This window comes from Mustelus asterias, unplaced genomic scaffold (assembly GCF_964213995.1).
Source record: "Mustelus asterias unplaced genomic scaffold, sMusAst1.hap1.1 HAP1_SCAFFOLD_655, whole genome shotgun sequence".
NCBI lineage: Eukaryota > Metazoa > Chordata > Chondrichthyes > Carcharhiniformes > Triakidae > Mustelus > Mustelus asterias.
Genome location: NW_027590604.1, coordinates 139,912 through 152,239, shown reverse-complemented (window position 1 = coordinate 152,239; position 12,328 = coordinate 139,912).

Sequence of the window (12,328 nt, the reverse complement as noted above, 5' to 3'; positions counted from 1 at the left end):
CCTTCCAGACCCGAACCACTGGCTGTGTAAAAAAGTTTCCCCTCGTGTCTCCATCGCTTCTTACACCAATCCCCTTAAATCTCTGTCCCCCAACCCCCCCAGGTCTCAATCCAATGGGAACGCAGTCCCTCCCTCTCTCCACCAATGGGAACGCAGTCTCTCCTCCTCTCCGCCAATGGGGACGTGGTCCCTCCCCCAATGGGGATGCGGTCTCTCCCTCTCTCCGCCAATGGGAGCGCAATCTCTCCCTCTCTCCGCCAATGGGAGCACAGTCTCTCCCTCTCTCCGCCAATGGGAATGCAGTCTCTCTCTCCCTCCGCCAATGGGAACGCAGTCTCTCCCTCTCTCCGCCAATGGGAGCGCAGTCTCTCCCTCTCTCCGCCAATGGGAACGCAGTCTCTCCTCCTCTCCGCCAATGGGGACGTGGTCCCTCCCCCAATGGGGATGCGGTCTCTCCCTCTCTCCGCCAATGGGAGCGCAATCTCTCCCTCCCTCCGCCAATGGGAGCGCAGTCTCTCCCTCTCTCCGCCAATGGGAGCGCAGTCTCTCTCTCCGCCAATGGGAACGCAGTCTCTCCCTCTCTCCACCAATGGGAACGCAGTCTCTCCCTCCCTCCGCCAATGGGAACGCAGTCTCTCCCTCTCTCCACCAATGGGAACGCAGTCTCTCCCTCCCTCCGCCAATGGGAACGCAGTCTCTCCCTCTCTCCGCCAATGGGGGCGCAGTCTCTCCCTCTCTCCGCCAATGGGAGCGCAGTCTCTCTCTCCGCCAATGGGACCGCAGTCTCTCCCTCTCTCCACCAATGGGAACGCAGTCTCTCCCTCTCTCCGCCAATGGGAACGCAGTCTCTCCCTCTCTCTGTCAATGGGAACGCAGTCTCTCCCTCTCTCTGCCAATGGGAACGGGGTCTCTCCCTCTCTCTCCGCCAATGGGAACGCAGTCTCTCCCTCTCTCCGCCAATGGGAACGCAGTCTCTCCCTCTCTCCGCCAATGGGAACGCAGTCTCTGCCTCTCTCCACCAATGGGAACGCAGTCTCTCCCTCTCTCCGCCCAATGGGAACGCAGTCTCTCCCTCTCTCCACCAATGAGAACGCAGTCTCTCCCTCTCACCACCAATGGGAGCGCAGTTTCTCCCTTTCTCCGCCAATGGGAACGCAGTCTCTCTCTCCCTCCGCCAATGGGAACGCAGTCTCTCCCTTTCTGCCAATGGGAGCGCAGTCTCTCCCTCTCTCCGCCAATGGGAACGCAGTCTCTCCCTCTCTCCGCCAATGGGAACGCAGTCTCTCCCTCTCTCCGCCAATGGGAACGCAGTCTCTCCCTCCCTACGCCAATGGGAACGCAGTCTCTCCCTCTCTCCGCCAATGGGGGCACAGTCTCTCCCTCTCTCCGCCAATGGGAGCGCAGTCTCTCTCTCCGCCAATGGGAACGCAGTCTCTCCCTCTCTCCGCCAATGGGGGCGCAGTCTCTCCCTCTCTCCGCCAATGGGAGCGCAGTCTCTCTCTCCGCCAATGGGAACGCAGTCTCTCCCTCTCTCCGCCAATGGGGGCACAGTCTCTCCCTCTCTCCGCCAATGGGAACGCAGTCTCTCCCTCTCTCCGCCAATGGGAGCGCAGTCTCTCTCTCCGCCAATGGGAACGCAGTCTCTCCCTCTCTCCGCCAATGGGGGCACAGTCTCTCCCTCTCTCCGCCAATGGGAGCGCAGTCTCTCTCTCCGCCAATGGGAACGCAGTCTCTCCCTCTCTCCGCCAATGGGGGCACAGTCTCTCCCTCTCTCCGCCAATGGGAACGCAGTCTCTCCCTCTCTCCGCCAATGGGAGCGCAGTCTCTCTCTCCGCCAATGGGAACGCAGTCTCTCCCTCTCTCCGCCAATGGGGGCACAGTCTCTCCCTCTCTCCGCCAATGGGAACGCAGTCTCTCCCTCTCTCCGCCAATGGGAGCGCAGTCTCTCTCTCCGCCAATGGGAACGCAGTCTCTCCCTCTCTCCGCCAATGGGGGCACAGTCTCTCCCTCTCTCCGCCAATGGGAGCGCAGTCTCTCCCTCCCTCCGCCAATGGGAACGCAGTCTCTCCCTCTCTCCGCCAATGGGGGCACAGTCTCTCCCTCTCTCCGCCAATGGGAGCGCAGTCTCTCTCTCCGCCAATGGGAACGCAGTCTCTCCCTCTCTCCGCCAATGGGAACGCAGTCTCTCCCTCCCTCCGCCAATGGGAACGCAGTCTCTCCCTCTCCCCGCCAATGGGAACGCAGTCTCTCCCTCTCCCCGCCAATGGGAACGCAGTCTCTCCCTCTCCCTGCCAATTGGAATGCAGTCTCTCCCTCTCTCCGCCAATGGGAACGCAGTCTCTCCCTCTCTCCACCAATGGGAGCACAGTCTCTCTCTCTCTCCCCGCCAATGGGAGCGCAGTCTCTCCCTCTCTCCGCCAATGGGAACGCAGTCTCTCCCTCTCTCCGCCAATGGGAGCGCAGTCTCTCCCTCTCCCCGCCAATGGGAACGCAGTCTCTCCCTCTCCCTGCCAATTGGAATGCAGTCTCTCCCTCTCTCCGCCAATGGGAACGCAGTCTCTCCCTCTCTCCGCCAATGGGAACGCAGTCTCTCCCTCTCTCCGCCAATGAGAACGCAGTCTCTCCCTCTCTCCGCCAAATGGAGCGCAGTCTCTCCCTCTCCCCGCCAATGGGAACACAGTCTCTCCCTCTCTCCACCAATGGGAGCGCAGTCTCTCCCTCTCCCCGCCAATGGGAGCGCAGTCTCTCCCTCTCTCCACCAATGAGAACGCAGTCTCTCCCTCTCTACGCCAGTGGGAATGCAGTCTCTCCCTCTCTCCGCCAATGGGAGCGCAATCTCTCCCTCTCTCCGCCAATGGGAGCGCAGTCTCTCCCTCTCCCCGCCAATGGGAACGCAGTCTCTCCCTCTCTCCACCAATGGGAGCGCAGTCTCTCCCTCTCTCCGCCAATGGGAGCGCAGTCTCTCCCGCTCTCCACCAATGGGAACGCAGCCTCTCCCTCTCTCCGCCAATGGGAACGCAGTCTCTCCCTCTCTCCGCCAATGGGAACGCAGTCTCTCCCTCTCCCCGCCAATGGGAGCGCAGTCTCTCCCTCTCTCTGCCAATGGGAACGCAGTCTCTCCCTCTCTCCGCCAATGGGAGCGCAGTCTCTCCCTCTCCCCGCCAATGGGAATGCAGTCTCTCCCTCTCTCCGCCAATGGGAGCGCAGTCTCTCCCTCTCTCTGCCAATGGGAACGCAGTCTCTCCCTCTCCCCGCCAATGGGAACGCAGTCTCTCCCTCTCTCCGCCAATGGGAGCGCAGTCTCTCCCTCTCTCCGCCAATGGGAGCACAGTCTCTCCCTCTCTCCGCCAATGGGAGCGCAGTCTCTCCCTCTCTCCGCCAATGGGAGCGTAGCCTCTCCCTCTCTCCGCCAATGGGAGCGCAGTCTCTCCCTCTCTCCGCCAATGGGAGCGCAGTCTCTCCCTCTCTCCGCCAATGGGAGCGTAGCCTCTCCCTCTCTCCGCCAATGGGAGTGCAGTCTCTCCCTCTCTCCGCCAATGGGAGCACAGCCTCTCCCTCTCTCCGCCAATGGGAGCGCAGCCTCTACCTCTCCACTCTGTTCCGGACTCCCTCGTGATTTTGAACCACTCGATCAAATCTCCTCTCAACCTTCTCTTCCCCGGGGAGAACAGTCCCAACTTCTCCCATCGATCCTCGTCACTGAAATCCCCTCATCCCTGGAACTGTTCCCATCGATCTTTTCCGTGCTCTCTCTCTCTCTCCAATGCGTTCACATCCTTCCTATAGTGTGGCGCCCAGAACTGTACACAATATTCTAGCTGAGGTCTAACTAGTGTCTTGTATAAGTTCAGTGTAACCTCCTCGCTCTTGTACTCTGTGCCCCTATGAATAAAGCCCAGGCTACTATATACTTTATTCACTGCTCTCTCTACCTGTCCTGCCACATTAAGTGATTTATACACATGTACACCCAGCTCCCTCTGCTCCTGCACCCCTTTTAGAGTTGTACCCCTTATTTTAAATTGTCCCCATGTTCTACCTGCCAAAATACACCACCTCACACTTCTCCGCGTTGAACTTCATCTGCCCCCTATCTGCCCACTCTACTGACTTGTCTCTGTCCTCTTGATGTTCCACACTGTCCTCCTCACAGTTCACAATCTGCACAGGCTGCAAATCTACACATCTTTGGACACTAAGGGGCAATTTAGCACGGCCAATCCACCTAACCTGCACATCTTTGATCTGTGGGAGAAAACTGGAGCACCTGGAGGAAACCCACACAGACACGGGGAGAACGTGCAGACTCCACACAGACAGTGACCCAAGGCCAGGAATTGAACACGGTTCCCTGGCTCTGTGAGGCAGCAGTGCTAACCCACTGTGCTGCCCCAGACACCTAGGTGTCCACCCTTAGGTCAATAGAGAGGATGGAACCCTTTCCGTATATGGTAACTGAGGTGCGGTGAGTCTAGCCAAATACTGGCCAATACACAAAACAATGTCCTTATTTGGTCAGAGTCGAGCACCTCCAGTCCCAGGACACGTCCGGGCTTGCCCTTGTTCACCTCTGACCTCTGCCCGTGTTTTGAACTTGGGTCTGTCTGAATTCCCATCAGGCCTGGCTGCAGAGGCCATTGTTTAGATTGTCCAGTTCTGGGCAGGGCCTATTGTCCAGGCCCTTAGCCACAGGGAGATGAAAAAGCAAATCTGAGTAGCAAAGAGGGAGGAGAAAAAGAGCCTGGCAGCGAACATAAAACCTTCGACTGGTGTATCAATGATGGTAAGGTAGCAAAAGGAGGGGACTGATTAGGAACTTAAAAGGGGGCCTGGCTGGGGTGGTTAGCACTTCTGCCTCACAGCACCAGGGACCCATATTCAATTCCCGGCTCGGGTCACTGTCTGTGCGGAGTCTGCACGTTCTCCCCGTGTCTGCGTGGGTTTCCTCCGGGTGCTCCGGTTTCCTCCCACAGTCCAAAGATGTGCAGGTTAGGTGGATTGGCCATGGTAAATTGCCCCTTCGTGTCAGGGGGATTAGCAGGGTAAATATGTGGGGTTACAGGGATAGGGCCTGGGTGGGATTGTGGTCGGTGCAGACTTGGGCTGAATGGCCTCCTTCTGCACTGTAGGGATTTTTAGGATTCTAGGTGCTCCTGGCGTCTTGGTTGGAATTGACTACGACCCCTGCCCCCCCCCAGGCCACCCTTCCTAGCGTGTCTGCCCACCCCCCCCAGCGAAGACCCGAGCACCTGGCGAAGACGCAATGATGGCAGGAGAGGGCCCACGAGACCAATCTTCACGAAAAGAGACCTTGACCGGAATCTTACCGTCCCGCCCGCCATGGGAATCGGAACGGGCGAGGGATGGGCGTCTGGGAGGCCCATTAACCTCGGGCGGGGTTTTACGGGTTCGTGGATGAGCGAGGGCTGGCCCCTGAGTTCAGAGGTCAGCGAAGACGAGTGATACCCAATGGAAGAGCCCCCTGGCAAAGTACAACTGCCCGGGTAGTGTCAGAGTGTCAGATAGACAGTGTGGTGTTAATCAGCTCTGTTCAGGGTTGTCTTTCAATAGTTTTGATGATAAGATTCTTTCATTGGGGTTCAAACCCGAGTCGACCCTTGTCCTTTTGCTCGTCTGGTGAGTAACAGCACCTGGGACAACAGGTTTTCATATAAACTGGTCAAAGAGTCTTAACGTTTGAGACAAATCCCCTCCGAACATCCTGGACTCAGCCCCGTTCTCGAGCGTAGTTAGGAGAACAGGGACTTCTGGCCAAATGCATCCAGTCTGGCAGCAACCACGAAGGGGGAGAGAGAGAGAAACAGAGTTAACTCTCTCCGAATCCGTGTGAGTCTTCCTCAGAGCTAAAGAGAGGGAGGAATGTGATGGGACACGGAGTTTTGAACTTCATAAATTTTATTTATTTGTGTCACAAGTAGGCTTACATTAACACTGCAATGAAGTTACTGTGAAAATCCCCCAGTCGCCACACTCCGGCGCCTGTTCGGGTACACTGAGGGAGAATTTAGCACGGCCAATCCACCCTAACCAACACATCTTTGGACACTAGGGGCCAATTTAGCACGGCCAATCCACCCTAACCAACACATCTTTGGACACTAGGGGCCAATTTAGCACGGCCAATCCACCCTAACCAACACATCTTTGGACACTAGGGGCCAATTTAGCACGGCCAATCCACCCTAACCAACACATCTTTGGACACTAAGGGGCAATTTAGCACGGCCAATCCACCCTAACCAACACATCTTTGGACACTAAGGGGCAATTTAGCATAGCCAATCCCCTAACCTGCACATCTTTGGACACTAAGGGGCAATTTAGCACGGCCAATCCACCTAACCTGCACATCTTTGGACACTAAGGGGCAATTTAGCATGGCCAATCCACCTAACCTGCACATCTTTGGACACTAAGGGGCAATTTAGCATGGCCAATCCCCCTAACCCACACATTTTTAGACACTAAGGGGCAGTTTAGGTGGATTGGCCATGCTAAATGCCCCTTAGTGTCTGCTGTGCTGTGTAGGTGCAGTACAAGGCTGTGCCACCAGAGGGTGGTGACGCTGCATCACAGGAGCTGCTTTGTCTCGTGAACTGTCTGTCCCAGTCACTGGCAGAGTGAGCGGTGGCCAGTACCACGGTCACAAGGACAGCTGCTCTTCAGTGACTGCCTCTAGGATTCTCCGTCTGACCTTCAGCCCTGACTGGCATTCCCAAACCTTCTGGTCTGTCCGGAAGCCTCTGGGAATTCAGAGGGGCATGGCTGGCCAGGCCCCAGCATTCATTCCCCATCCTTAATTGCCCCCTTGAGAAGGTGATGGGTGAGCCGCCATCTTGAACCCACTGCAGTCCCCGTGTGTGGGGTAGGTACACCCACAGTGCTGTTAGGGAGGGAGTTCCGGGATTGTTATTGGGCATCAGTCAGTCCCCGTGTGTGGGGTAGGTACACCCACAGTGCTGTTCGGGAGGGAGTTCCAGGATTGTTATTGGACATTAGTCACTCCGTGTACAGGGTAGGTACACCCACAGTGCTGTTAGGGAGGGAGTTCCAGGATTGTTATTGGACATCAGTCAGTCCCCGTGTGTGGGGTAGGTACACCCACAGTGCTGTTAGAGAGGGAGTTCCAGGATTGTTATTGGACATCAGTCAGTCCCGTGTGGGGTAAGTACACCCACAGTGCTGTTAGGGAGGGAGTTCCAGGATTGTTATTGGACATCAGTCACTCCCTGTGTCAGGGTAGGTACACCCACAGTGCTGTTAGGGAAGGAGTTCCGGGATTGCTATTGGACATCAGTCAGTCCCCGTGTGTGGGGTAGGTACATCCACAGCGCTGTTAGGGAGGGAGTTCCAGGATTGTTATTGAACATCAGAGAGTGGGATTAGACTGGGTGGGATATTAAAGGGTGCAGGGGAGTGGAGGGAGAGTGGGATTAGAGTGGGTGGAATATTAAAGGGAGCGGGGAGTGAGGGGGAGAGTAGGATTAGACTGGGTGGGATATTAAAGGGTGTGGGGAGTGAGGGGGAGAGTGGGATTAGGTTGGGGAAGGAAACTGCAGGGGATGGGCACAATTGAAATGTGGAGCTTGTTCAAGGAACAGCTACTGCGTGTCCTTGATAAATATGTACCTGTCAGGCAGGGAGAAAGTGGTCGAGCGAGGGAACCGTGGTTTACTAAAGACGTTGAATCTCTTGTGAAGAGGAAGAAGGAGACTTGTGTAAAGATGAGACGTGAAGGCTCAGTTAGGGCGCTTGAGAGTTACAAGTTAGCCAGGAAGGACCTGAAGAGAGAGCTAAGAAGAGCCAGGAGGGGACATGAGAAGTCTTAGAAAGAAATCATAGAAACCCTACAGTACAGAAAGAGGCCATTCAGCCCATCGAGTCTGCACCGACCACAATCCCACCCAGGCCCTACCCCTAAATCCCTACATATTTTACCCGCCAATCCCTCTAACCTACGCATCTCAGGACACTAAGGGGCAATTTTTAGCATGGCCAATCAATCTGACCCGCACATCTTTGGACTTTTTGGGTCCTTTTGTTTAAGACCCACACCCCCTAACATCGTTAGGACATTACACCCATCAATTCTGTGAAAAAATACATTTTGTTTGCGAACACTTGTGAAGCACTTTGGAATATTTTACTGTATTAAAAGGCAGTATATAAATGCAAGTCACTACTGTCACTGCTCACCGACCAACAATATCCTTTGGCAGGTAGGATCAAGGAAAACCCTAAAGCTTTCTATAGGTATGTCAGGAATAAAAGAATGACTAGGGTAAGATTGGGGCCAGTCAAGGACAGTAGTGGGAAGTTGTGCGTGGAGCCTGAAGAGATAGGAGAGGCACTAAATGAATATTTTTCATCAGTATTCACGCAGGAAAAAGACAGGAGATCCAGGCTATTAGACTAGATGGGATTGAGGTTCATAAGGAGGAGGTGTTAGCAATTCTGGAAAGTCTGAAAATAGATAAGCCTCTGGGCTACATGGGATTTATCCTAGGATTCTCTGGGAGGCTAGGGAGGAGATTGCAGAGCCTTTGGCTTTGATCTTTCTGTCGTCATTGTCTACAGGAACAGTGCCAGAAGACTGTAGGATAGCAAATGTTGTCCCCTTGTTCAAGGAGGGGAGTAGAGACAACCCTGGTAATTATAGACCAGTGAGCCTTACTTCTGTTGTGGGCAAAGTTTTGGAAAGGATTATAAGAGATAGGATTTATAATCACCTAGAAAGGAATAATTTGATTAGGGATAGTCAACACGGTTTTGTGAAGGGTAGGTCGTGCCTCACAAACCTTATTGAGTTCTTTGAGAAGGTGGCCAAAGGGTGGATGAGGGTAAAGCAGTTGATGTGGTGTATATGGATTTCAGTAAAGCGTTTGATAAGGTTCCCCACGGTAAGCTATTGCAGAAAATACGGAGGCATGGGATTGAGGGTGATTTAGCGGTTTGGATCAGGAATTGGCTAGCTGTAAGAAGACGGAGAGTGGTGGTTGATGGGAAATGTTCATCCTGGAGTTCAGTTGCTAGTGGTGTACCGCAAGGATCTGTTCTGGGGCCACTGCTGTTTGTCATTTTTATAAATGACCTGGATGAGGGCGTAGAAGGATGGGTTAGTAAATTTGCGGATGACACTAAAGTCGGTGGAGTTGTGGACAGTGCGGAAGGTTGTTGCAGGTTACAGAGAGACATTGATAAGCTGCAGAGCTGGGCTGAGAGGTGGCAAGTGGAGTTCAATGCGGAAAGTGTGAGGTGATTCACTTTGGAAGGAGTAACAGGATTATAGAGTACTGGGCTAATGGTAAGATACTTGATAGTGTGGATGAGCAGAGAGATCTCGGTGTCCATGTGCATAGATCCCTGAAAGTTGGCACCCAGGTTGATAGGGTTGTTAAGAAGGCGTACGGTGTGTTAGCTTTTATTGGTGGAGGGATTGAGTTTCGGAGCCAGGAGGTCACGTTGCAGCTGTACAAAACTCTGGTGTGGCCGCACTTGGGGTATTGCGTACAGTTCTGGTCGCCGCATTATAGGTAGGATGTGGAAGCATTGGAAAGGGTGCAGAGGAGATTTACCAGGATGTTGCCTGGTATGGTGGGAAGGTCTTATGAGGAAAGGCTGAGTGACTTGAGGTTGTTTTCGTGAGAAGGTTAAGAGGTGATTTAATAGAGACATACAAGATGATCAGAGGATTAGATAGGGTGGATAGTGCGAGCCTTTTTCCTCGGATGGTGATGGCTAGCACGAGGGGACATAGCTTTAAATTGAGGGGTAAGAGATAGAGGACAGATGTCAGAGGTAGGTTCTTCACTCAGAGAGTGGTAAGGGCGTGGAATGCCCTGCCTGCAACAGTAGTGGACTCGTCAACATTAAGGGCATTTAAATGGTCATTGGATAAACATATGGATGATATTGGAATAGTGTAGGTTAGAGGGGCTTTAGATTGGTTCCACTGGTCGGCGCAACATCGAGGGCCGAAGGGCCTGTACTGCGCTGTAATGTTCTATGTTCTATTAGACTGGGTGGGATATTAAAGGGTGCGGGGAGTGAGTGGGATTAGAGTGGGACACTGGCACACAGTCAGGCTCTGGTTTTGTAAGAGGGAGGTCGTGCCTTACAAATTTGGTGGAGTTTTTTGAGGAAGTGACAAAAACGGTTGATGAAGGAAGGGCCATGGATGTCGTCTATATGGATTTCAGTAAGGCATTTGACAAAGTCCCACATGGCAGGTTGGTTAAGGAGGTTAAGGCTCATGGGATACAAGGAGAAATGGCTAGATGGGTGGAGAACTGGCTTGGCCATAGGAGACAGAGGGTGGTGGTCGAAGGGTCTTTTTCCGGCTGGAGGTCTGTGACCAGTGGTGTTCCGCAGGGCTCTGTACTAGGACCTCTGCTATTTGTGATATATATAAATGATTTGGAAGAAGGTGTAACTGGTGTAATCAGCAAGTTTGCGGATGACACGAAGATGGCTGGAATTGCGGATAGCGAAGAGCATTGTCGGGCAATACAGCAGGATATAGATAGGCTGGAAAATTGGGCGGAGAGGTGGCAGATGGAATTTAATCCGGATAAATGCGAAGTGATGCATTTTGGAAGAAATAATGTAGGGAGGAGTTATACAATAAATGGCAGAGTCATCAGGAGTATAGAAACACAGAGGGACCTAGGTGTGCAAGTCCACAAATCCTTGAAGGTGGCAACACAGGTGGAGAAGGTGGTGAAGAAGGCATATGGTATGCTTGCCTTTATAGGACGGGGTATAGAGTATAAAAGCTGGAGTCTGATGATGCAGCTGTATAGAACTCTGGTTAGGCCACATTTGGAGTACTGCGTCCAGTTCTGGTCGCCGCACTACCAGAAGGACTTGGAGGCATTGGAGAGAGTGCAGAGAAGGTTTACCAGGATGTTGCCTGGTATGGAGGGTCTTAGCTATGAGGAGAGATTGGGTAGACTGGGGTTGTTCTCCTTGGAGAGACGGAGAATGAGGGGAGATCTAATAGAGGTATACAAGATTATGAAGGGTATAGATAGGGTGAACAGTGGGAAGCTTTTTCCCAGGTCGGAGGTGACGATCACGAGGGGTCTCGGGCTCAAGCTGAGAGGGGTGAAGTATAACTCAGACATCAGAGGGACGTTTTTTACACAGAGGGTGGTGGGGGCCTGGAATGCGCTGCCAAGTAGGGTGGTGGAGGCAGGCACGCTGACATCGTTTAAGACTTACCTGGATAGTCACATGAGCAGCCTGGGAATGGAGGCATACAAACGATTGGTCTAGTTGGACCAAGGAGCGGCACAGGCTTGGAGGACCGAAGGGCCTGTTTCCTGTGCTGTACTGTTCTTTGTTCTTTGTTCTGTGGCCCGGAAAGGAAAGAGAGGGGTTAGGAGAGCAATAGTGGTGGGGGATGCATCAGTTAGAGGCACAGACAGGCGATTCTGTGGGTGCGAACGGGACTCCAGGATGGTAGTCTGCCTACCTGGTGCTGGGGTCATGGATGTCTCCCAGCGGATAGGAGGCATATTAAAAGGGGAGGATAAAGAAACGGATGTCATTGTACACATTGGTGCAAATGACGAAGATAGGAAGAGCAGGGGGATCCTACGAGAGCAATTCAGGGAGTTGGGGAAATAGGCTAAAAAGTAGGGCCTCCAGGGTGGCCATCTCTGGGCTGAGTGGGGGGGAGGGGAGTGGGGGGGAGGGGAGTGGGGGGGAGGGGAGTGGGTGGGGGGGGGGAGGGGAGTGGGTGGGGGGGGAGGGGAGTGGGTGGGGGAGGGGAGTGGGTGGGGGAGGGAGGGGAGTGGGTGGGGGGGGAGGGGAGTGGGTGAGGAGGGGAGTGGGTGGGGGGGGAGGGGAGTGGGTGGGGGGGGAGGGGAGTGGGTGGGGGGGGGAGGGGAGTGGGTGGGGGGGGGAGGGGAGAGGGTGGGGGGGGAGGGGAGAGGGTGGGGGGGGAGGGGAGTGGGTGGGGGGGGGGAGGGGAGTGGGTGGGGGGGAGGGGAGGAGGGGTGAGGGGAGGAGGGGTAAGGGGGGAGGGGAGTAGGGGTAAGGGGGGGAGGGGAGTAGGGGTAAGGGGGGAGGGGAGTAGGGGAGTAGGGGTGGGGGGGAGGGGAGTAGGGGTGGGGGGAGGGAGTAGGGGTGGGGGGGAGGGGAGTAGGTGGGAGGGGAGTAGGGGTAGGTGGGAGGGGAGTAGGGGTAGGTGGGAGGGGAGGAGGGGGAGGAGGGGGGTAGGGGGGGAGGGGGGGTGGGGGGGGGTAGGGGGGGAGGGTAGTGGGGGGGAGGGGAGTGGGGGGGGAGGGGAGTGGGGGGCGGG